The sequence below is a fragment of the Cucurbita moschata genome, unplaced genomic scaffold (assembly GCF_002738365.1).
Source record: "Cucurbita moschata cultivar Rifu unplaced genomic scaffold, Cmos_1.0 Cmo_Scf00062, whole genome shotgun sequence".
Classification (NCBI taxonomy): domain Eukaryota; kingdom Viridiplantae; phylum Streptophyta; class Magnoliopsida; order Cucurbitales; family Cucurbitaceae; genus Cucurbita; species Cucurbita moschata.
The window spans coordinates 111,618-138,323 of NW_019268578.1; the positions used below are offsets into that span (position 1 = coordinate 111,618).

The window sequence follows — 26,706 nt, forward strand, 5'->3', positions numbered from 1 at the left end:
GTCGTGAATCTTAAACCTCAAATTACATGATGAACATGCTCATAACCATTTACAAGTTCAAACTCAAAGCGGCTAGTTAATTGCCTCTAATTCCACTGATGAATCATTCGATTAATAATTTTTAGGGTTAGTATTGAAGGACTAAGGAATATGTAAACAGAAGTCGAACGGGATGAAATGGGTTAAGCCATGTGCCTGCACATGCTCTCATACGCCGCCACACGCCGCCACATGCCAAGTTTCCCTCGCCCACTCGCGGACTAGCGCGCCCTAAGCCCATGCGCCTTCTTCCTTCCTCGTACTTGTAATTTTTCAAAAATCTTAAAAGTGAATAAACAAGGTGTACGAGTAGTACCTGTGATTCATGAAACAAACGTAAGCCTAGGGAGCTAACCAGGGGTCAATCCCAGCAAAAACATCTTCGAACAAGGTCCTCGCATCAAATACCACGATCTAATTCAAAAATCTCACCCAATTGAGCACATCTAGCATATTTTTTTCTCATAGTTGCAAGATCAATGACGAACTCCATTGAGTGTATCATAGAACTCAATAGTTACACTAACCTGTTCAACACTATACTTTGATTATGCTATACAAAAACAAGAAGTAAGAACTTTCAAGGAATGGGCCAAATCATGTCATTTCTCGAGAACAATAGCTAAGAATCCTAATACTACCACTTGGATCTAGAACTGATCGGAACCTTTTGGTGCCCATTTCTGTCAACTCTCCACTATCTTTCTTTGGCTGAATGGGCTACTGCTTCGCAGCTGAATATGTCTGAATATCATGATAATGCCATGATATTCCTCTTAACCGTAGGTAAATGGGAATAGACTCAAAAGTTTCTCACGTTCCTCAAATCACTCAAAATCTTATGACGGTTGCTCGTTTAGCTCAAAAAAGGACTGTTTTGTCAAGGACAGGGCAACAAGGGAAGTAATGCTACATGAGGTACTTAAGGAAGGCCACTATCAATTGAAGCTACCACTCCTAGGATCTCAGCTCAAACACATCAGCTATGTCTCCTACTGTGAATAGTTTAATCTCTATGGCTAATGGTTCCAGATTACACTGAAGAAGTTGGAGAAGCCTTAGAAAACATGGAAAAAGCCAAACCGATCTCATTATCTGATGCAGACAACGTCTAAAAGCGGTATTTTTATATCTAAATACTGGAATTTCTTGGCCAACACAAACATAAAGCTTTGTCAAATGAGTTTAATAATCAAGAACCTTTGTCGGTGTTCATAGATATGAGAATGTTCTGTACTTAAATCAAGAAAAATATGTTATCTTAAAGCTTGTAACACATAAACATCCTCAGATTTCACGCATTATTAGCAAACTGAGAATGATGCAGATTGGGGTTGAAAGGAACCAGGACCCACAATGGTATGATATTGTCCACTTTGAACATAAGCTCTCATGGTTTTGCTTTTAGTTTTCCCAAAAGGCCTTATGCCAATGGAGATAGGATTCCTTGTTTATAAACCTATGATCTTCCTCTTAATTAGCCAATGTGGGACTATTTCTCTCTCAAACAAAGTACACCATAGAGCCTCACCTAAGGGGAGTCCTCGAACAGCCTCCCCTTAATCGAGGTTCGACTCTTTTCTCTGGAGCCCTCGAATAAAGTACATCATTTGCTCAACACTTGTCACTTTTGACTACACCTTCCAGGCTCACAACTTCTTTGTTCGATATTTGAGGATTCTATTGACATGGCTAAGTTAAGAGCATGACTCTGATACCATGTTAAAAACCACGAATCCACAATGGTATGATATTGTCCACTTTAAACATAAAACTCTCGTGGCTTTGCTTTTGGTTTTTCCAAAAGGCCTCATTTTCTCTCTCTTTTGACACTTCTCAGATAACTCAAAAAACTTTATAAATAATCAGGTCAGCAAGATCTCTATAAGGAGTCAAATAATCAATCTGTACAAAACAGATTTCACAGCATCCTTACAAAAAAAAAAAAAACATTACTATATATATTTTTAGCTTTACATGACTTTGGATTAGTAGATTTTTGTTCTTTTATAGTCTGGAAGAACCAAAAACAATGGTATAACTGTAAAATGCATTCACTATGTTTGAATGGAACCAAAAACAATGGCGTTTTTTAGACTACAAGTGTCAAAGAACTTGGGAGCATAGAACAAGGATGTGACACTCAAGCTTTGTAGATTGAAACCCATCTTTGTTACAGAGTTTATAGACAGAAAGATGAATGCAAACCAACTTGTGATGTGAGCAATACAAGGAAATTCTTTCGCAATGTTAGAAAGAATTGAAACTTCAGGCACTGTTTTTGTTTTGTCTTTGTTATGTTTTATGTTTTGGTCTGTATTTATTGGTAGATTGACTCGGTATACATGTTTATTCTATATATATTTGTGCATGCTCACTCCTGTATGCTCTCGCCATCGAATCATTCACAACTTAGTGTATTAGTAGGATCCTCTATGACTTTCACTATTATTTTGTGATGCATTCCTTAATAGAATGAGTTCTTACGTCAAAGCATCATAAATTCTACTGTAATCACAGTGAATTGACTTATCGATCAGCAGTAAAATGTATTTTTCTTGCTACTTAACTGCTAATTTGGTCCTGATTTAAGAAGCTCGTGGACAATTAAATTCTAGGGAATAGTCAAGAGCTAACCTAAAACTTTCTTACTTGACTTGATTCGTGACATTAGGGTAGCATCCTAATTACTTATAAATCAAGAGATAACCTAAAGCATGTTTACTTAGCTTGATTCATGGTCTTCGATTACATGAAAATGAAGGGCTAACCTCAAGCTTACTTGCTTGATTCATGACCTTATAGTAGCATCCCAATTACTTGAAAATTAAGGGCAAGTGTAAAGCTTACTCACTAGATTCATGGCCTTAGGATCTTGATTACTTGAAATTTAAGGGCTAACCGATAGTAATGCATGTTTGTAACACACCCTAACTTCATTCGTGTTGTCATATTGTCCTTAGGAGCATAAGTTATTCATAACATCAAACATGTCATAACATAACCCTTGAGCCTCATGAATTCTTATAAGGAGGTCAGTAGGGGTATTTTAGTCTTTTACTACTTGAATCATGGTTCATACCTCAAACATATTCTAATCCTTTCAATACCATGTATGAGTTCTTTATGACATTTCATGTTTTTATTCAAGTCTTGGTGAGCTTATGTCTTTATTCGTGTCACCATATTGTCCTTATGAGCATATGTTATTCATAACATCATATATGTCATAACATAACTCTTGGGCCTCATGAATTCTTATCAGAAGGTCATTAGGGGTATTCTAGTCTTTTACTACTTGAATCTTGGTTCATACCTCAAACATAGTCTAACCTTTTAATACCATGTATGAGTTCTTTATCACATTTCATGTCTTTATGTCCTTAAGTCTCGGTGAGCTTAGGGCTTGTGTTGTACTCTTTTATTGGTTCTTGTCCTTGGAGTGTTTTCTTAGTCTCATGGGTTCTTGGCTTCTTGCTAAGGTTATTCTTATGGCACAATCATGACATAAATCTTAACATGAATTCTTAAGCCCTAATCCAAGCTCATAAGTCATAAACATTTCATGTTTATAGCATCGTAAAAATCATAACATGTTCCTTGAAGTTCTAGAAAGATCACGAATCCTTATTAAGGGTCTTTAGGGGTAGATTTGTCATTTCCTTAAAACCTTGGCTTATACCCTAAACATGTTCTAGTCCCTTAAGATCTTGCATAATTATCCTTAAGGTAATACATAAGTCTTTTTTTAGTAGGAATCAAAAAGAATTTCATGAAAACCCGTTTGGAAGGATTTGAGGAAAACAAGGGAAGGTCACATTTTAGGGGTATGTGACTGGTTCAATTGAACTGACAAGTCATCGTCTTCTTTGCTTGAGAGTGGAAGAAGCAAAGAAGACGATACGGCATAAGGCAAGAACTAAAAGGTCACAAGGAGGGTAGATTATAAGGACATGCGGGGAGAAGTTCAAACCTATAAAAGGACCCTCGATAGACTTGGAAGGACCAAACTGAGGACAAGTACCCTTAGACAAGATAAGAACGGTTAACTTTCGCGGACGAAAGTTCTTAAGGCATGTACTTGTTTCGACATTTTTTTCATTTTGACGGTCTTCTTAACATCCTTTATTGAGATTGTAAGGTCTTCCTTGATCATCCTTGTGTTTCCTTATATCGTGTAGAGCTTATCATCTTTATGTTCAACAAGCCTTAACATAATCAACGTTGTTCCTTCAAGGTCGTATCTTAGATGTTCCTTTAATTCCTTCTTGTACAAGGCCGGGTTCTTTGGGTCGTAAGTTCTTTACTAGACATTACAAGGTCTTCCTTAATATTTGTATCTACTCTTGGCCTAATCAGCCCTTGTGGCCTTAAATTCTTTGGTTATGCCTTAATGCATGAACTTGTTCTGACATTTGTTCCTTTTGACCGCCTTCTCAACATCCTTTGTTGAGATTGTCAAGTCTTATTTTAGGTCTTCCTTTTGTTCCTTTGTACAAGGCAAGTTTTTTGAGTTGTAAATTCTTCTTTTCTCGATAAAATAAAGCCTTTCGTAATCCTTGTAACATCCCTTGGCTGTCCATAATTGTTATAATTAGTGCTTGTGACCTTTAGTTCTTAACTTATGCCATAAGGCATGTACTTGTTCCGGTATTTGTTCCTTTTGACTGTCTTCTTAACATCCTTTGTTGAGATTGTCTTGGTCATCCTTGTGTTTCCTATATTGTAGAGCTTATCGTCTTTATGTTTAAGAAGCCTTAACATAATCAACGTTGTTCCATAAAGGTCGTAGCTAAGATGTTCCTTTTCATCTTGTACAAGCGAGTTCTTTGGTTCTTAAGTCTTCTTTTATCGGTATTACAATGCCTTCCTTAATCCTTGTAACTACCCTTCGCCATCAATAATCCTTATAATCAGCCCTTGTGGCCTTTAATAATTCTAAATTTATCCCTGGAGACATTTTCTAGTTCCGACATTTGTTCCTCTTGAATGTCTTCTTAACATCCTTTGTTGAGTTTGTCAAGTTTTCCTTGGTCATTTAACGTGTTTCCTTATATCGTAGAACTTATCGTCTTTATGTTTAACAAGCCTTAACATAATCAACGTTGTTCCTTTAAGATTGTATCTTAGATGTTCCTTTTATTCTTTCTTGTAAAAGACGGGTTCTTTGGGTCATAAGTTCTTCTTTCTCGATATTACAAAGTCTTCCTTAATCCTTGTATCTACCCTTGGTCTTGCATAATCCTTATTATAAGCCCTTGTGGCCTTAAGTTCTTTAGTTATTCCTTAAGTTATGTACTTGTTCCAACATTTGTTCCTTTTGACTAGATTTTGAGATTGTCAAGTCTTATCTTAGATGTTCCTTTTGTTTCTTCTGGTACAAGGCGAATTCTTTGCGTCTTAAGTTCTTCTTTTCTCAATATAACAAGGTCTTCCTTAATCCTTGTAGTTACCCTTGGTCGTCCATAATCCTTATAATTAGCCAGTGTGACCTTCAGTTCTTAACTTATGCCTTAAGTCATGTACTTGTAACGACATTTGTTTCTTTTGACTGTCTCTTCTCAACATCCTTTGTTGAGATTGTCAAGTCTTATCTTAGATGTTCCTTTTGTTCTTTCTAGTACAAGGTGGGTTCGTTGGGTCTTAAGTTCTTCTTTTCTTGGTATTACAAGGTTTTCCTTAATCCTTGTAACTACATCGGCCTTCCATAATCCTTATAATTAACCCTTGTAACACTTAGTTCTTAACTTATGTCTAAATGCATGTACTTGTTCCGACATTTGTTCCTTTGGACTATCTTCCTAACATCCTTTGAGATTGACAAATCTTCACTGGTCATCCTTGTGTTTCCTTCTATCGTAGAGCTTATCATATTTATGTTCGACAAACCTTGACATAATTAACATTGTTCCATCAAGATCACATTTTAGATGTTCATTTTGTTCCTTCATGAATAGGGGGGTTATTTGGGTCTTAAGTTCTTCTTTTCTCGATATTACAAGGTCTTCCTTAATCCTGGTAACATCTCTTGTCGTCCATAATCCTTATCATCAGCCTTTGTGACCTTTAGTCCTTAAGGCAAGTACTTGTTCCGCAATTGTTTCTTTTGATTGTCTTCCCAACCTCCTTTGTTGAGATTATTAAGTATCTTCTTTGTGTTTCCTTATATCGTAGAGCATAACGTCTTTATGTTCAACAAACCTTAGCAAAATCAACGTTGTTTCTTCGAGTTCATAGCTTAGATGTTCCTTCTACTCGTATAAGGCGGCTTCTTTGGATCTTAAGCTCTTCTTTTCTTGGTATTACAAAGCATTCCTTAATCCTTTTAACTACCCTTGGTCGTCTATAATCCTTATAATCAGCATTTATGGCTTTTTGGTCATTAATTTCCTTAATCCTTTTAACTACCCTTAGTCGTCTATAATCCTTATAATCAGCATTTATGGCTTTTTGGTCCTTAATTTAAGCCTTGAGGCATTTACTTGTTCCAACATTTGTTCCTTTTGATTGTCTTCCAAACATCTTTTGTTGAGATTGTCAAGTCATCCTTGGTCATCCTTGTGTTTTCCTATATCGTAGAGCTTATCGTCTTTATATTCAACAAGTCTTAACATAATCAACGTTGTTCCTTCAAGGTCCTAGCTAAGATGTTCCTTTTTTTCCATCTTGTACAAGGTGGGTTCTAAGGGTCTTAAGTTCTTCTTTTATTGGTATTACAAGGTCTTACTTAATCCTTATAACTACCATTGGTCGTCAATAATCCTTATTATTTGCCCTTGTGGCCTTTAATTCTTAACGTATCACTCGAGACATTTCTATTTTCGACATTTGTTCCTTTTGAATGTCTTCTTAAAATTCTTTATTAAGATTGTCAAGTCTTCCTTGGTCATTTTTGTGTTTCCTTATATCATAGAGCTTATCGTCTTTATGTTCAACAAACTTTAACATAATCAATGTTGTTCCTTCAACGTCGTACCTTTTAAGTTCTTCTTTCTCGATATTACAAAGTCTTCCTTAATCCTTGTATCTACCCTTGCCTTGCATAATCCTTATAATAAGCCCTTGTGGCCTTAAGTTCTTTGGTTGTGCCCTACCTCATGTACTTGTTCCGACATTTGTTTCTTTTGACTGCTTTTTCATCATCCTTTGTTGAGTTTGTCAAGTCTTATCTTAAATGTTCCTTTTGTTCCTTCTGGTACAAGGCGGATTCTTTGGGTCTGAAGTTCTTATTTCCTCGATATTAAAAAACTAACATTCCTTAATCCTTCTAACATCCCTTAGCTGTCCATAATCCTTATAACTCAGTATTTGTGACTTTTAGTTCTTAACTTATGCCTTAAGACATTTTATATTTCCGACATTTGTTCCTTTTGATTTTCTTCTCTACATCCTTTGTTGAGATTGTCAAGTCGTCTTGGTCATCTTTGTGTTTCCTTATATCGTAGAGCTTATTGTCCAAGCACATAATCAATATTGTTCCTTCAAGGTCGTATCTTAGAAGTTTCTTTTGTTCCATTTTATACAAGGCGAGTTCTTTGGGTCTTAAGTTTTTCTTTTCTCGGTATAACAAAGCCTTCGTTCATTCTTGTAACATCTCTTGGCCGTCCATAATCCACGTAGCCTTCCATTTGTTCCTTTTGACTGTCTTCTCAACATCTTTGGTTGAGATTGACACAAGCTTTGACATAATCAATGTTGTTCCTTTGTCATCCTTACGTTTCCTTATTCTTCGAGCATATCTTCTTTCTTATGTAAAACAAGCTTTGACATAATCGATGTTGTTTCTTTTTATTCCTTTTTGTACAAGGTAGGTTCTTATGGATTTAAGTTCTTTCTTAGGTGTGACAAGACTTTCCTTAATCCTTGTACCTACCATCGACATTGTAAGGACTTTTTTTCTGTAGACTATCGTGTTCTTGGAGGTCTAAAAGCCTTAGTTCTTTCCTTTTGAACTTTCAGGGTTACTAAATGTCCTAGGGGTTTTGAAGTCATCCTTGAGTCTTAGCTTATATAGTAATCCTAAAGTTAATCTAGCACTTAAAATCCTATGGCATACTTATCTTAAAATCTTAAAGTGTACGTACCTGGTCAAGGTGACAGTGTCTCTTGTGCAGGGCCATAGAGAAGCTTTACTCTGATACAACTTTTGTCACGACCCGATTTTCGAGTCGTGACCTACTAAAACTTGAAAACATAAAATAAGGATGGTAAAAATTTTTAATTTTAAAACAAAAACATAAATGGTTGAAAACCCACTTAAAACATTGGGCCCAGTAAGCAAACAAATTTAAAACATTAAATAGTTAAAAACCCAATGTGGCTCTCTATGGCTCCTGCTACAGATCTACTCTCATCCTCAACCGGCACCTTCTTGATAACCTGAAAAATATGGAAGAACTAGAATGAGGACTTTGGTCTTGGGTTCTTGATTTTGCTCTATGGACCTTGGTTCCAAGGTTTTGGGTCATAGTTTTGTGAACTTGGATCTTGATCCTTGGTACTTGGCTCTTGTCCCTTAAATATTTCCCTTGGTACTCATGATCCAGGACACCTATATATGGATGAGTTCAAGGATATGGATTCCAGATTTGGCCCATGATGGCTCCAACATCCCTTTAGATCGAGATCTGGATTTGGCCTATGACTCCCCCGACATCCCCTTGGGTCAGGATCCGAATTTAGCATACAGTGGCCTTGGCATCCCCTTGGGGTGAGATGCGGATTCAGTAAATAGCTAATGACCCCAACAATCCCCTGCATCCCCTATGACGTGGTCATGTGATAATGACGTGCCATAGGAGATCTTGGATGGTTTAAATGGCACCTAGCCATCTTCATGTCATAGTAGGCTTAAGACTTTGGTTGTGCATTTTTTAATGTCATCTTCTTGGCATAGTCTTTGATCCTAGAGCATTACTTTAAGTTCATGAGAGGTCTTAGGTTTGGGATCTAAAGGTTTTTCTTAAAACTTAAGACACAACTAGAGCCTGAGTTATGAGACATGAGGTTCTTAAGCCTTAACATTTCATGCATGGGGTCTTTCATGAGTGTCATGTCATCATTATACTTCTTGGCATTCATCGATTCTCATAAGGATATTTTTGGTTCATGGCTGAGGTAATATACTCTCTTGTGCTAACTAGGAACTTATCTTGGTTTCTTAGCTTCTTGTATTATGAGTCATGACATGTATTCAACTCGATAACTTTATGAGTCATGACATGTATTCAACTCGATAACTATCCCTATCAAGTCTCATCCTACTCTCTATGAAGACCTAATATAGGTCACATGCTCGGTGAACATCATGAACCTAAATCTTGACATCCTGCATATTGGTGTAAGACATCCCATCTAGGTGAGAGAATCTTGAATCTTGGCATCCTGCTATGTTTTTGGCACAGAGCATCCCACTTAAATGAGCAAAATATGGAGTCACGATGGACCTCTTGGTGGGAGGTCAAGGGTCACATAGGACATTGGTTGGAGTAGTACTTAACTTTAGCGCATACGTGTGTGGTAAACGTACTTGACTTGGTTCATAGCCTTACGGTGGCATCCTAGTTACTTGAATATCAAGAGCTCATTTAAAACTTACTTAACTTGATTCATGGCATTAGGGTAGCATTCTCGCTACTTAAAAATTAAGAGATAACCTAAAACTTGTTTGCTTACTTGACTTGATTCATAGCCTTAGGATAGCATCCTGATTACTTGAAAATCAAAAGTCAACCTAATGCTACTTATTTGATTCATGATCTTCGAGACATACTGATTACATGAAATCAATGGCTAACCTAAAGCTTACTTGCTTAATCCATGCCTTATGGTAGCATCCCAATTGTATGAAAATTAACGATTAGCCTAAAGATTACTTAACTTGATTCATGGCCTTGGGTACCATCTTGATTGCTTGAAAATTAAGGACTAACTGATGGTAATGCATACTTGTAATACACCCTAACTTCATGGCATGCTTAGAGTTCATGTCCCTAAAGCAAGCATACTTATGATGTCCCTAAAGCAAGCATACTTATGTTATTCGTGTCGACATATTGTCCTCATGAGCATAAGTTATTCATAACATCATACATGTCATAACATCACTCTTGGGCCTAATGAATTCTTATAAGGAGGTGATTAGGGGTATTTTAGTCTCTGACTACTCGAGAATCTTGGTTCATACCCCAAACATATTCTAATCCTTTTAATACAATGTATTAGTTCTTTATGACATTTTCTGTCTTTATGTCCTAAAGTCTTGGTTAGCTTAGACCTTGTGTTGTACTCTTTTCTTCGTTCTTGTCCTTGGAGTGTTTCCTTAGTCTCATTGGTTCTTGGTTTCTTTCTTGCTTCAAAGTTATTCTTATGACACAATCATTGCATCGTAAAGATCATAACGTGTTTCTTGAAGTTCTAGAAATATCATGAGTCATTATTAAGGGTCATTAGGGGTAGATTTGTCATTTCCTTTAAACCTTGGCTTATACACCAAACATGTTCTAGTCCCTTGAGATCTTGCATAATTATCCTTAAGGTCATACATAAGTCTCTTTTGAGGTTTCATAATGTTTAGAGTTCCTTAATGTCATGAAAATATCTTGGAGTCCTTATTCCGACCTCCTTAAATTCTTGGGAAAGCTTCCGTGACCTTATATATGGGCCTTACTTCAAATCCTAAGCCATGTTTGGACCTTGTAATAGCTTATGGTTACCCTAGGGGCAATTTGAAAATTTTACCTTTCATTCTTCATTTAACCCCTTAACCCCTAAACGTGCTCAATGACTTTAGAATTTTGCATAACCAATAAGCCATATATAAAATCTTAGGTCATATAGAGTTCATTTGGTTCATAAATCAACACTAATGCATATAGGGGTATTTTGGTCATTTTGCACCTCAGTTTAACCCAAGAACAAACTCCAACGACCACCAAACTTCAATCTCCTTAACATGTCATCTTGTAAGCCTTCTATTAAAAGATCATGAGTAGCGGAGTCTATTTAGAGAGTTATTTTAATGTTATTTGATTTTTGAGAAAAATGTTGGTTTAGGTCATCACTTTCGGTTCTTGACCTATTTCTTCCATTTTCCTTTAAATCATACTTCACCTATGGATTCCTATAAGTATAACTTGAGAAAAGTCCAAAGTGGCTACTTACCTCATCATTGACGGTCAGGTTCTTAGTTCTCTAAGCTTTCGATATCCAAATTGCTCCTAATTCTTTTTGGTAGGTCAACTTTCTAGAATATTTTCAAGAACAAAAAAGAAATTCATGAGGATCAATTTGGAAGGGTTTAAGGAAAACAAGGGAAGGTCACATTTTCGGCTAATGTTACCGGTTCAATTGGAAATTCTAAAATTCTTCCCTCCATGGGCCATGGAACTTAAATTTGGGAAACTTGTATCGGCCAACTTCAACTCTTGAATACTTAATGAAAGACTATATGGTAAGTGGACATGACAAGTAATTGGTGTCGTACCCAATCCTTTTTGCATTTTATGCTTACTATATATACATATATTTTTTTTTTTTTTCTGAAACTTTTCCAAAGATCTTGACTTCTTATGACCACTTGCTAGGGCATTGAGAATCTCTTCATTAGGCCCCTTAACCTCTTCTTCTCTCGATATCTTCCTTAATCCTTGTAACATCCCTTGGCCGTTCATAATCCTTGTAATTAGCCCTTGTGGCCGTTAGTTCTTAGCTTATGGCTTAAGTTGTGTACTTCTTCCAAGATTGGTTGCTTTCGATTGTCTTCTCAACATCCTTTGTTGAGATTGTCGAGTCTCGTAAAATTCCGTGGCTGTCCATAATCCTTATAATCAGTCTTTGTGGTTTTTAGTCCTTAATTGGTTCTTTGGGTCTTAAGCTCTTCTTCTCTCGGTATCTTCCTTAATCCTTGTAACATCCCTTGGTCGTTCATAATCCTTGTATAATTAGCCATTGTGGCCGTTAGATCTTAGCCTATGGCTTAAGGTGTGTACTTGTTCAAAGATTTGTTCGTTTCGATTGTCTTCTCAACATCTTTTGTTGAGATTGTCGAGTCTCGTAAAATTCCTTGGCTGTCCATAATCCTTATAATCAGTCTTTGTGGTCTTTAGTCCTTAATAGGTTCTTTGGGTCTCTTAAGCTCTTCTTCTCTCGGTATCTTCCTTAATCCTTGTAACATCCCTTGGTCGTTCATAATCCTTGTATAATTAGCCATTGTGGCCGTTAGATCTTAGCCTATGGCTTAAGGTGTGTACTTGTTCAAAGATTTGTTCGTTTCGATTGTCTTCTCAACATCTTTTGTTGAGATTGTCGAGTCTCGTAAAATTCCTTGGCTGTCCATAATCCTTATAATCAGTCTTTGTGGTCTTTAGTCCTTAATAGGTTCTTTGGGTCTCTTAAGCTCTTCTTCTCTCGGTATCTTCCTTAATCCTTGTAACATCCCTTGGTCGTTCATTATCCGTGTAATTAGCCATTGTGGCCGTTAGATCTTAGCCTATGGCTTAAGGTGTGTACTTGTTCAAAGATTTGTTCGTTTCGATTGTCTTCTCAACATCTTTTGTTGAGATTGTCGAGTCTCGTAAAATTCCTTGGCTGTCCATAATCCTTATAATCAGTCTTTGTGGTCTTTAGTCCTTAATAGGTTCTTTGGGTCTCTTAAGCTCTTCTTCTCTCGGTATCTTCCTTAATCCTTGTAACATCCCTTGGTCGTTCATTATCCGTGTAATTAGCCATTGTGGCCGTTAGATCTTAGCCTATGGCTTAAGGTGTGTACTTGTTCAAAGATTTGTTCGTTTCGATTGTCTTCTCAACATCTTTTGTTGAGATTGTCGAGTCTCGTAAAATTCCTTGGCTGTCCATAATCCTTATAATCGGTCTTTGTGGTCTTTAGTCCTTAATAGGTTCTTTGGGTCTTAAGCTCTTCTTCTCTCGGTATCTTCCTTAATCCTTTTAACATCCCTTGGTCGTCCATACTTCTAGAAATTAGCCCTTGTGGCCGTTAGCTCTTAGCTTATGGCTTAAGGTGTGTACTTGTTCCAAGATTTGTTCCTTTCGATTGTCTTCTCAATATCCTTTGTTGAGATTGTCGAGTCTCGTAAAATTCCTTGGCTGTCCATAATCCTTATAATCAGTCTTTGTGGTCTTTAGTCCTTAATTGGTTCTTTGGGTCTTAAGCTCTTCTTCTCTCGGTATCTTCCTTAATCCTTGTAACATCCCTTGGTCGTTCATAATCCTTGTAATTAGCCCTTGTGGCCGTTAGTTCTTAGCTTATGGCTTAAGGTGTGTACTTGTTCCAAGATTTGTTCCTTTCGATTGTCTTCTCAACATCCTTTGTTGAGATTGTCGAGTCTCGTAAAATTCCTTGGCTGTCCATAATCCTTATAATCAGTCTTTGTGGTCTTTAATCCTTAATTGGTTCTTTGGGTCTTAAGCTCTTCTTCTCTCGGTATCTTCCTTAATCCTTGTAACATCCCTTGGTCATTCATAATCCTTGTAATTAGCCCTTGTGGCCGTTAGTTCTTAGCTTATGGCTTAAGGTGTGTACTTGTACCAAGATTTGTTCCATTCTATTATCTTCTCAACATCCTTTGTTGAGATTGTCGAGTCTCGTAAAATTCCTTGGCTGTCCATAATCCTTATAATCAACCTTTGTAGTCTTTAATCCTTAATTGGTTCTTTGGGTCTTAAGCTCTTCTTCTCTCGGTATCTTCCTTAAACCTTGTAACATCCCTTGGTCGTTCATAATCCTTGTAATTAGCCCTTGTGGCCGTTAGTTCTTAACTTATGGCTTAAGGTGTGTACTTTATTCCAAGTTTTGTTCCTTTCGATTGTCATCTCAACATCCTTTGTTGAGATTGTCGAGTCTCGTAAAATTCCTTAGCTGTCCATAATCCTTATAATCAACCTTTGTGGTCTTTAATCCTTAATTGGTTCTTTGGGTCTTAAGCTCTTCTTCTCTCGGTATCTCCCTTAATCCTTGTAACATCCCTTGGTCGTTCATAATCCTTGTAATTAGCCCTTGTGGCCGTTAGTTCTTAGCTTATGGCTTAAGGTGTGAACTTGTTTCAAGATTTGTTCCTTTCGATTGTCTTCTCAACATCCTTTGTTGAGATTGTCGAGTCTCGAAAAATTCCTTAGCTGTCCATAATCCTTATAATCAGTCTTTGTGGTCTTTAGTCCTTAATTGGTTCGTTGGGTCTTAAGCTCTTCTTCTCTCGGTATCTTCCTTAATCCTTGTAACATCCCTTGGTCGTTCATAATCCTTGTAATTAGCCCTTGTGGCCGTTAGTTCTTAGCTTATGGCTTAAGGTGTGTACTTGTACCAAGATTTGTTCCATTCTATTATCTTCTCAACATCCTTTGTTGAGATTGTCGAGTCTCGTAAAATTCCTTGGCTGTCCATAATCCTTATAATCAACCTTTGTAGTCTTTAATCCTTAATTGGTTCTTTGGGTCTTAAGCTCTTCTTCTCTCGGTATCTTCCTTAATCCTTGTAACATCCCTTGGTCGTTCATAATCCTTGTAATTAGCCCTTGTGGCCGTTAGTTCTTAGCTTATGGCTTAAGGTGTGAACTTGTTTCAAGATTTGTTCCTTTCGATTGTCTTCTCAACATCCTTTGTTGAGATTGTCGAGTCTCGTAAAATTCCTTAGCTGTCCATAATCCTTATAATCAACCTTTGTGGTCTTTAATCCTTAATTGGTTCTTTGGGTCTTAAGCTCTTCTTCTCTCGGTATCTCCCTTAATCCTTGTAACATCCCTTGGTCGTTCATAATCCTTGTAATTAGCCCTTGTGGCCGTTAGTTCTTAGCTTATGGCTTAAGGTGTGAACTTGTTTCAAGATTTGTTCCTTTCGATTGTCTTCTCAACATCCTTTGTTGAGATTGTCGAGTCTCGAAAAATTCCTTAGCTGTCCATAATCCTTATAATCAGTCTTTGTGGTCTTTAGTCCTTAATTGGTTCGTTGGGTCTTAAGCTCTTCTTCTCTCGGTATCTTCCTTAATCCTTGTAACATCCCTTGGTCGTTCATAATCCTTGTAATTAGCCCTTGTGACCGTTAGTTCTTCACTTATGGCTTATGGTGTGTACTTATTCCAACATTTGTTGCTTTCAATTGTCTTCTCAACATCCTTTGTTGAGATTGTCGAGTCTTGTAAAATTCCATGGAGTCCATAGTCCTTATAATCAGTCTTTAGTCCTTAATTGGTTCTTTAGGTCTTAAGCACTTCTTCTCTCGGTATCTTCCTTAATCCTTGTCACATCCCTTGGTCGTTCATAATCCTTGTAATTAGCCCTTGTGGCCGTTAGTTCTTAGCTTATGGCTTAAGGTGTATACTTGTTCCAAGATTTTTTCCTTTCGATTGTCTTCTCAACATCCTTTGTTGAGATGGTCGAGTCTCATAAAATTCCTTGGATGTACGTAATCCTTATAATCAGTCTTTGTGGCCTTTAGTCCTTAATTGGTTCTTTAGATCTTAAGCGCTTCTTCTCTCGGTATCTTCCTTAATCCTTGTAACATCCCTCGGTCGTCCATAATCCTTATCACCTGCCCTCGTAAAATTCCTTTGATGTCCATAATCCTTATAATTAGTCTTTGTGGTCTTTAGTCCTTAATTGGTTCTTTGGGTCTTAAGCTCTTCTTCTCTCGGTATCTTCCTTAATCCATGTCACATCCCTTGGTCGTTCATAATCCTTGTAATTAGCCCTTGTGGCCGTTAGTTCTTAGCTTATAGCTTAAGGTGTGTACTTGTTTCAGGATTTGTTCCTTTCGATTGACTTTTCAACATCCTTTGTTGAGATTGTCGAGTCTCGTAAAATTCCTTGGATGTACGTAATCCTTATAATCAGTCTTTGTGGCCTTTAGTCCTTAATTGGTTCTTTGGATCTAAGCGCTTCTTCTCTCGGCATCTTCCTTAATCCTTGTAACATCCCTTGGTCGTCCATAATCCTTATCACCTGTCCTCGTAAAATTCCTTTGATGTCCATAATCCTTAAAATCAGTCTTTGTGGTCTTTAGTCCTTAATTGGTTCTTTGGGTCTTACGCACTTCTTCTCTCGGTATCTTCCTTAATCCTTGTTGTCACTTGGTCGTTCATAATCCTTGTAATTAGCCCTTGTGGCCGTTAGTTCTTAGCTTATGGCTTAAGGTGTGTACTTGATCCAAGATTTGTTCCTTTCGATTGTCATCTCAATATCCTTTGTTAAGATTGTCGAGTCTCGTAAAATTTCTAGGCTGTTCATAATCCTTATAATCAGTCTTCGTGGTCTTTAGTCCTTAATTGGTTCTTTGGGTCTTAAGCTCTTCTTCTCTCGGTATGTTCCTTAATCCTTTTAACATCCCTTGGTCGTCCATACTTCTTGTAATTAGCCCTTGTGGCCGTTAGTTCTTCACTTATGGCTTATGGTGTGTACTTATTCCAAGATTTGTTGCTTTCAATTGTCTTCTCAATATCCTTCGTTGAGATTGTCGAGTCTTGTAAAATTCATTGGCTGTCCATAATCCTTATAATCAGTCTTTGTGGTCTTTAGTCCTTAATTGGTTCTTTGGGTCTTAAGCTCTTCTTGTCTCGATATCTTCCTTAATCCTTGTAACATCCCTTGGTCGTTCATAATTCTGGTAATTAGCCCTTGTGGCCGTTAGTTCTTAGCTTATGGCTTAAGGTGTGTACTTGTACCAAGATTTGTTCCTTTTGATTGTCTTCTCAACATCCTTTGTTGAGATTGTCGAGTCTCGTAAAATTCCTTGGCTGTCCATAATCCATATAATCAGTCTTTGTGGTCTTTAATCCTTAATTAGTTCTTTGGGTCTTAAGCTCTTCTTTTCTCGGAATCTTCCTTAATACTTGTATCATCCCTTGGTCGTCCATAATCCTTATAATATGCTCTCGTGGCCATTAGTTCTTAACTTATGTCTGAAGGTGTGTACTTGTTCAAAGATTTGTTCCTTTTGATTGTCTTCTTAACATCCTTTGTTGAGATTGTCGAGTCTTGTAAAATTCCTTGGCTGTCCATAATATTTATAATTAGTCTTTAGTCCTTGATTGGTTCTTTGGGTCTTAAGCTCTTCTTCTCTCGGTATCTTCCTTAATCCTCGTCACATCCCATGGTCGTTCACAATCCTTGTAATTAGCCCTTGTGGCCGTTAGTTCTTCACTTATGGCTTATGGTGTGTACTTGTTCCAAGATTTGTTCCTTTCGATTGTCTTCTCAATATCTTTTGTTGAGATTGTCGAGTCTCGCAAAATTTCTTTGCTGTCCATAATCCTTATAATCAGTCTTTGTGGTCTTTAGTCCTTAATTGGTTCTTTGGGTTTTAAGCTCTTCTTCTCTCGGTATCTTCCTTAATCCTTGTAACATCCCTTGGTCGTTCATAATCCTTGTAATTAGCCCTTGTGGCCGTTAGTTCTTCGCTTATGGCTTAAGGTGTGTACTTGTTCCAAGATTTGTTCCTTTCGATTAGCATCTCAACATCTCGAGTCTCGTAAAATTCCTTGGCTGTCCATAATCCTTATAATCAGTCTTTGTGGTCTTTAGTCCTTAATTGGTTCTTTGGGTCTTAAGCTCTTCTTCTCTCGGTATCTTCCTTAATCCTTTTAAAATGCCTTGGTCGTCCATACTTCTTGTAATTAGCCCTTGTGGCCGTTAGTTCTTCGCTTATGGCTTAAGGTGTGTACTTGTTCCAAGATTTGTTCCTTTCGATTAGCATCTCAACATCTCGAGTCTCGTAAAATTCCTTGGCTGTCCATAATCCTTATAATCAGTCTTTGTGGTCTTTAGTCCTTAATTGGTTCTTTGGGTCTTAAGCTCTTCTTCTCTCGGTATCTTCCTTAATCCTTGTCACATCCCTTGGTCGTTCATAATCCTTGTAATTAGCCCTTGTGGCCGTTAGTTCTTCGCTTATGGCTTAAGGTGTGTACTTGTTCCAAGATTTGTTCCTTTCGATTGTCTTCTCAACATCCTTTGTTGAGATTGTCGAGTCTCGTAAAATTCCTTGGCTGTCCATAATCCTTATAATTAGTCTTTGTGGTCTTTAGTTCTTTGGGTCTTAAGCTCTTCTTCTCTCGATATCTTCCTTAATCCTTGTAACATCCCTTGGTCGTTCATAATCCTTGTAATTAGCCCTTGTGGCCGTTAGTTCTTCGCTTATGGCTTAAGGTGTGTACTTGTTCAAAGATTTGTTCCTTTTGATTGTCTTTTTAACAACCTTTGTTGAGATTGTCGAGTCTTGTAAAATTCCTTGGTTGTCCATAATCTTTCTAATCAGTCTTTAGTCCTTGATTGGTTCTTTGGGTCTTAAGCTCTTCTTCTCTCGGTATCTTCCTTAATCCTCGTCACATCCCTTGGTCGTTCATAATCCTTGTAATTAGCCCTTGTGGCCGTTAATTCTTCGCTTATGGCTTAAGGTGTGTACTTGTTCCAAGATTTGTTCCTTTCGATTGTCTTCTCAACATCCTTTGTTGAGATTGTCGAGTCTCGTAAAATTCCTTGGCTGTCCATAATCCTTATAATCAGTCTTTGTGGTCTTTAATCCTTAATTGGTTCTTTGGGTCTTAAGCTCTTCTTCTCTCGATATCTTCCTTAATCCTTGTAACATCCCTTGGTCGTTCATAATCCTTGTAATTAGCCCTTGTGGCCGTTAGTTCTTCGCTTATGGCTTAAGGTGTGTACTTGTTCAAAGATTTGTTCCTTTTGATTGTCTTTTTAACAACCTTTGTTGAGATTGTCGAGTCTTGTAAAATTCCTTGGTTGTCCATAATCTTTCTAATCAGTCTTTAGTCCTTGATTGGTTCTTTGGGTCTTAAGCTCTTCTTCTCTCGGTATCTTCCTTAATCCTCGTAACATCCCTTGGTCGTTCATAATCCTTGTAATTAGCCCTTGTGGCCGTTAATTCTTCGCTTATGGCTTAAGGTGTGTACTTGTTCCAAGATTTGTTCCTTTCGATTGTCTTCTCAATATCCTTTGTTGAGATTGTCGAGTCTCGTAAAATTCCTTGGCTGTCCATAATCCTTATAATCAGTCTTTGTGGTCTTTAGTCCTTAATTGGTTCTTTGGGTTTTAAGCTCTTCTTCTCTCGGTATCTTCCTTAATCCTTGTAACATCCCTTGGTCGTTCATAATCCTTGTAATTAGCCCTTGTGGCCGTTAGTTCTTCGCTTATGGCTTAAGGTGTGTACTTGTTCCAAGATTTGTTCCTTTCGATTAGCATCTCAACATCTCGAGTCTCGTAAAATTCCTTGGCTGTCCATAATCCTTATAATCAGTCTTTGTGGTCTTTAGTCCTTAATTGGTTCTTTGGGTCTTAAGCTCTTCTTCTCTCGGTATCTTCCTTAATCCTTTTAAAATGCCTTGGTCGTCCATACTTCTTGTAATTAGCCCTTGTGGCCGTTAGTTCTTAGCTTACAGCTTAAGCTGAGTACTTGTACCAAGATTTGTTCCTTTCGATTGACTTCTCAACATCCTTTGTTGAGATTGTCGAGTCTCGTAAAATTCCTTGACTGTCCATAATCCTTATAATGAGTCTTTGTGGTCTTTAGTCCTTAATTGGTTCTTTGGGTCTTAAGCTCTTCTTCTCTCAGTATCATCCTTAAACCTTGTAACATCCCCTGGTCGTTCATAATCCTTGTAATTAGCCCTTGTGGCCGTTAGTTCTTCGCTTATGGCTTAAGGTGTGTACTTGTTCCAAGATTTGTTCATTTCGATTATCTTCTCAACATCCTTTTTCTTGAGATTGTCGAGTCTCGTAAAATTCCTTGGCTGTCCATAATCCTTATAATCAGTCTTTGTGGTCTTTAGTCCTTAATTGGTTCTTTGGATCTTAAGCGCTTATTCTCTCGTTATCTTCCTTAATCCTTGTAACATCCCTTGGTCGTCCATAATCCTTATCACCTGCCCTCGTAAAATTCCTTTGATGTCCATAATCCTTATAATCAGTCTTTGTGGTCTTTAGTCCTTAATTGGATCTTTCGGTCTTAAGCTCTTCTTCTCTCGGTATCTTCCTTAATCCTTGTAGCATCCCTTGGTCGTTCATAATCCTTGTAATTAGCCCTTGTGGCCGTTAGTTCTTAGCTTATGGCTTAAGGTGTGTACTTGTTCCAAGATTTGTTCCTTTCGATTAGCATCTCAACATCCTTTGTTGAGATTGTCGAGTCTAGAAAAATTCCTTGGCTGTCCATAATCCATATAATCAGTCTTTGTGGTCTTTAATCCTTAATTAGTTGTTTGGGTCTTAAGCTCTTCTTCAATCGGTATCTTCCTTAATCCTTGTATCATCCCTTGGTCGTCCATAATCCTTATAATCTGCCCTCGTGGCCATTAGTTCTTAACTTATGTCTGAAGGTGTGTACTTGTTCCAAGATTTGTTCATTTTGATTGTCTTTTTAACAACCTTTGTTGAGATTGTCGAGTCTTGCAAAATTCCTTGGTTGTCCATAATCTTTATAATCAGTCTTTAGTTCTTGATTGGTTCTTTGGGTCTTAAGCTCTTCTTCTCTCGGTATCTTCCTTAATCCTCGTCACATCCCTTTGTCGTTCATAATCCTTGTAATTAGCCCTTGTGGCCGTTAATTCTTCGCTTATGGCTTAAGGTGTGTACTTGTTCCAAGATTTGTTCCTTTCGATTGTCTTCTCAACATCCTTTGTTGAGATTGTCGAGTCTCGTAAAATTCCTTGGCTGTCCATAATCCTTATAATCAGTCTTTGTGGTCTTTAATCCTTAATTGGTTCTTTGGGTCTTAAGCTCTTCTTCTCTCGGTATCTTCCTTAATCCTTGTAACATCCCTTGGTCGTTCATAATCCTTGTAATTAGCCCTTGTGGCCGTTAGTTCTTCGCTTATGGCTTAAGGTGTGTACTTGTTCCAAGATTTGTTCCTTTTGATTGTCTTTTTAACAACCTTTGTTGAGATTGTCGAGTCTTGTAAAATTCCTTGGTTGTCCATAATCTTTCTAATCAGTCTTTAGTCCTTGATTGGTTCTTTGGGTCTTAAGCTCTTCTTCTCTCAGTATCTTCCTTAATCCTCGTCACATCCCTTGGTCGTTCATAATCCTTGTAATTAGCCCTTGTGGCCGTTAATTCTTCGCTTATGGCTTAAGGTGTGTACTTGTTCCAAGATTTGTTCCTTTCGATTGTCTTCTCAACATCCTTTGTTGAGATTGTCGAGTCTCGTAAAATTCCTTGGCTGTCCATAATCCTTATAATCAGTCTTTGTGGTCTTTAATCCTTAATTGGTTCTTTGGGTCTTAAGCTCTTCTTCTCTCGATATATCTTCCTTAATCCTTGTAACATCCCTTGGTCGTTCATAATCCTTGTAATTAGCCCTTGTGGCCGTTAGTTCTTCGCTTATGGCTTAAGGTGTGTACTTGTTCAAAGATTTGTTCCTTTTGATTGTCTTTTTAACAACCTTTGTTGAGATTGTCGAGTCTTGTAAAATTCCTTGGTTGTCCATAATCTTTCTAATCAGTCTTTAGTCCTTGATTGGTTCTTTGGGTCTTAAGCTCTTCTTCTCTCAGTATCTTCCTTAATCCTCGTCACATCCCTTGGTCGTTCATAATCCTTGTAATTAGCCCTTGTGGCCGTTAATTCTTCGCTTATGGCTTAAGGTGTGTACTTGTTCCAAGATTTGTTCCTTTCGATTGTCTTCTCAACATCCTTTGTTGAGATTGTCGAGTCTCGTAAAATTCCTTGGCTGTCCATAATCCTTATAATCAGTCTTTGTGGTCTTTAATCCTTAATTAGTTCTTTGGGTCTTAAGCTCTTCTTCTCTCGGTATCTTCCTTAATCCTCGTCACATCCCTTGGTCGTTCATAATCCTTGTAATTAGCCCTTGTGGCCGTTAATTCTTCGCTTATGGCTTAAGGTGTGTACTTGTTCCAAGATTTGTTCCTTTCGATTGTCTTCTCAACATCCTTTGTTGAGATTGTCGAGTCTTGTAAAATTCCTTGGTTGTCCATAATCTTTCTAATCAGTCTTTAGTCCTTGATTGGTTCTTTGGGTCTTAAGCTCTTCTTCTCTCGGTATCTTCCTTAATCCTCGTCACATCCCTTGGTCGTTCATAATCCTTGTAATTAGCCCTTGTGGCCGTTAATTCTTTGCTTATGGCTTAAGGTGTGTACTTGTTCCAAGATTTGTTCCTTTCGATTGTCTTCTCAACATCCTTTGTTGAGATTGTCGAGTCTCGTAAAATTCCTTGGCTGTCCATAATCCTTATAATCAGTCTTTGTGGTCTTTAATCCTTAATTGGTTCTTTGGGTCTTAAGCTCTTCTTCTCTCGATATCTTCCTTAATCCTTGTAACATCCCTTGGTCGTTCATAATCCTTGTAATTAGCCCTTGTGGCCGTTAGTTCTTCGCTTATGGCTTAAGGTGTGTACTTGTTCCAAGATTTGTTCCTTTTGATTGTCTTTTTAACAACCTTTGTTGAGATTGTCGAGTCTTGTAAAATTCCTTGGTTGTCCATAATCTTTCTAATCAGTCTTTAGTCCTTGATTGGTTCTTTGGGTCTTAAGCTCTTCTTCTCTCGGTATCTTCCTTAATCCTCGTCACATCCCTTGGTCGTTCATAATCCTTGTAATTAGCCCTTGTGGCCGTTAATTCTTTGCTTATGGCTTAAGGTGTGTACTTGTTCCAAGATTTGTTCCTTTCGATTGTCTTCTCAACATCCTTTGTTGAGATTGTCGAGTCTCGTAAAATTCCTTGGCTGTCCATAATCCTTATAATCAGTCTTTGTGGTCTTTAATCCTTAATTGGTTCTTTGGGTCTTAAGCTCTTCTTCTCTCGATATCTTCCTTAATCCTTGTAACATCCCTTGGTCGTTCATAATCCTTGTAATTAGCCCTTGTGGCCGTTAGTTCTTCGCTTATGGCTTAAGGTGTGTACTTGTTCCAAGATTTGTTCCTTTCGATTAGCATCTCAACATCCTTTGTTGAGATTGTCGAGTCTCGTAAAATTCCTTGGCTGTCCATAATTCTTATAATCAGTCTTTGTGGTCTTTAGTCCTTAATTGGTTCTTTGAGTCTTAAGCTCTTCTTCTCTCGGTATCTTCCTTAATCCTTGTAACATCCCTTGGTCGTTCATAATCCTTGTAATTAGCCTTGTGGCCGTTAGTTCTTAGCTTATGGCTTAAGGTGTGTACTTGTTCCAAGATTTGTTCCTTTCGATTAGCATCTCAACATCCTTTGTTGAGATTGTCGAGTCTCGTAAAAGTCCTTGGCTGTCCATAATCCTTATAATCAGTCTTTGTGGTCTTTAGTCCTTAATTGGTTCTTTGAGTCTTAAGCTCTTCTTCTCTCGGTATCTTCCTTAATCCTTTTAACAGCCCTTGGTCGTCCATACTTCTTGTAATTAGCCCTTGTGGCCGTTAGATCTTAGCTTATGGCTTAAGGTGTGTACTTGTTCCAAGATTTGTTGCTTTCGATTGTCTTCTCAACATCCTTTCTTGAGATTGTCGAGTCCTGTAAAATTCCTTGGCTGTCCATAATCTTTATAATCAATCTTTAGTCCTTGATTAGTTCTTTGGGTCTTAAGCTCTTCTTTTCTCGGTATCTTCCTTAATCCTTATGACATCCCTTGGTCGTCCATAATCCTTATAATCAGCCCTTGTAGCTGTTAGTTCTTAACTTATGGCTTAAGGTGTGTACTTGTTCCAAGATTTGTTCCTTTCGATTGTCTTCTCAACATCCGTTGTTTTGATTGTCAAGTGTTGTAAAATTCATTGGCTGTCCATAATCCTTATAATCGGTCTTTGTGGTCTTTAGTCCTTAATTGGTTCTTTGGGTCTTAAGCTCTTCTTCTCTCGGTATCTTCCTTAATCCTTGTAACATCCCTTGGTCGTCCATTATCCTTATAATCAGCTCTTGTGGCTGTTATCTTCCTTAATCCTTGTAACATCCCTTGGTCGTCCATTATCCTTATAATCAGCTCTTGTGGCTGTTAGTTCTTAACTTATGTCTTGAGGCGTGTACTTGTTCCAAGATTTGTTCCGTTCGATTGTCTTCTCAACAACCTTTGTTGTGATTGTCAGGTCTTATATTAGATGTTTTTTTTTTCCTTTTTGTACAACATGGTTCTTTGGGTCTTAAGTTTTTTTCTTGGTATTACCAGCCTTTCCTTAATCCTTGTAACTACCCTTGGCCTTTCATAATCCTTACAATTAGCCCTTGTAGCCTTTAGTTTTTAACTTATGCCCTAAGACATTTTCTTGTTCCGGCATTTGTTCATTTTGACTATCTTCTCACATTTGTTCCTCCTTTTGAGTGTCTTCTCAACATCCTTCGTTGAGATTGACAAGTCTTCCTTGGTCAACCTTGCGTTTCCTTATATCGTAGAGCTTTTCATCTTTCAATGTCGTATCTTGCATGTTCCATCTTGTACAAGGTGGGTTTTTATAGTTCTCAAGTTCTTCCTTTCTTGGTATTACAAGACCTTCCTTAATCTTGTAACTACCTTTGGCCTTCCATAATCTTTATGATTAACCCTTGTAGTATTTAGTTCTTAACTTATGCCTTAAGGCGTTTTCTAGTTCCAGCATTTGTTTCTTTCGAGTGTCTTCTCAACATCCTTTGTTGAGATTGACAAGTCTTCCTTGGTCATCCTTGTGTTTCGTTATATCTCATAGAACTTATCATCTTTACGTTCAACAAACCTTGACATAATCAAGGTTGTTCCTTCAAGGTCGTATCTTAGATGTTCCTTTTGTTTCTTATTGTACAAGACTAGTTCTTTGAGTCTTATGATCTTTTCTTGATTTTACAAGCTTAATCCTTGACCCTCTGATGGATAATGAGAATAAAATTGTTATATTGATGACGTGGCAATGAAACATTGGAGAAAGCCTAGTCATAAGCCAAACAAACAAAATGAGGGGGGGGATGAAACTGAAATGGAGAGGAAAGGACAAACTCAGAGTGCTCTCTATGCCCTAGCCTTCCCTTCCACATGCCCGGATGAGTCTACACCAGCCCTAATTTTCCCCCCCTTTCTCCTATTTTTCTCTTTCTTCACCTCGCCATCCCTTCCACATGCCCAGATGAGTCTGCACCAGCCCTAATTTTCCACCCCTTTCTCCTATTTTTCTCTTTCTTCACCTCACCACTCATCATTTCCTCTTATTCTTCAGAATTTTGTTTCTCTTATGCTGATTGTGGAGTATGTAATGATCAATGATGTGCTCTTAGTTGTTTGATTTGAAATGGGATTCTTTGATCATCGAGTTTTACCTTATCTCTTTGAAAATTGGAATGTTGAGATAGATTCATGGGGTTCATTATAGTTACATGGCTTTTCACTCGGTTTCACTAACTACCTAAAACACTCATAAAATAGAAAAACGTAATTTAATTTCTTACTCATGTACTTTTTCAACTTTAACATTCTAATCGTTTACTCTTGAACCAAAAACATGATAGCAGTTGAACACAAGGAACATCAAATAGAAAAAAAAGATATAATAAAGATTAAATATAGGAATCTAACATTATTAGGACCACAACGTTGCCAATAACATAATTCTCATGAGATCTAGGCAACACATAAGGTAGTTTATGATTCAAATAGAAAATTTCTTACGTGATGGAGTGTTGAATGTAGCAATCAGAGTTTGATTCTTTGACCTCAACTTCTTTATCTTCATCTATGTCCTCGATTTCCATCTGAAATTTTCATAACATGGTTATTAATCAAAATCTTCTCCAATAGCAAATGAAATATGAACAATAATGTCAAACCAATGAGATACCAATAATTTGAAACCATTAAAAGTGAACATTAATTATTTTTGTTAAAGTTTGACCGGTAAATAGAATGATAAAAGTTTTGTAAAAGTAAATGGCTTACCTTAGTGGGCTGTGTGGTTATATTTCATGCATCCCTAATTGTTTACAAAAAAACTTTACATGAATCGGACCATCCTGCCTGATATTATTAATGAAAAAAATAATTAGGCATTGATCTCCAATTCAAACAAATCATTAAGTTAAACAAAGAAAGTACCTTCGATTTCAACTCCAATTGATTGCCATCATTGCCCTTGACTCAAATCAGTCTCAAAAATTGATCCAGGCACTAGTATATATCTCATATCGTTCATCATGATGACCCTAGAGGAATGTTCATAAGAGAAAATTCAGAATCCAAAAGCTCATTCTCAAAAACTCAAGTGGTTGAAAAGCAAAATGATTCAGTAATAAATTTCATCAATCATAAAATATAACTTGTTTGAAAATCTTAAATGTATTTTTTCCATAATGTAAGTGTGTGCACAAAATGCATGTAACAACAAGATAACCTCAACCTCGATCTCAAATGTGTTGGCTAGCTTTGAAACAAACACTCAACTCAACTATGAGCGCCTTACAACTAATTAGTCCAGAAATGGTAGTAAAACCCTTCATTTATGCTGAAATCACATGCAAATTATAAAAAATAAAAATAAAAATAAAAATAAAAATAAAAAAAAGTGCACAGCCTTGGGCTTGGAATCATACCAGTATAAACGACAATTATAAAAACTAAAAATAAAACTTATAAACAACAATTACTTCATACGACCCCAAAAACTTAAATTCAACTTCAATGCCTTGGGCTTGGAATCATACCAGTATTCCTAGCAGATGCGAAAATCCCACCGGCCTGAATTGACAGGACCAACTGTTTTTCTTTTGCCCAAGCAATCCCTAAATCAA

The 26,706-nt window shown here is 37.3% G+C and overlaps 1 long non-coding RNA gene across 1 annotated transcript; it reads right to left on the minus strand.

Moving 5' to 3' along the window:
- LOC111437153 lies at window positions 1-26,705 on the minus strand. The gene is made up of 5 exons (XR_002709399.1): window positions 26,620-26,705; window positions 26,015-26,121; window positions 25,859-25,936; window positions 25,592-25,674; window positions 1-355 (listed from the first exon to the last, which is right to left on the minus strand). It is a non-coding gene; the product is annotated as an uncharacterized LOC111437153 (long non-coding RNA).
- Between the last annotated feature and the right edge of the window lies 1 nt (window position 26,706).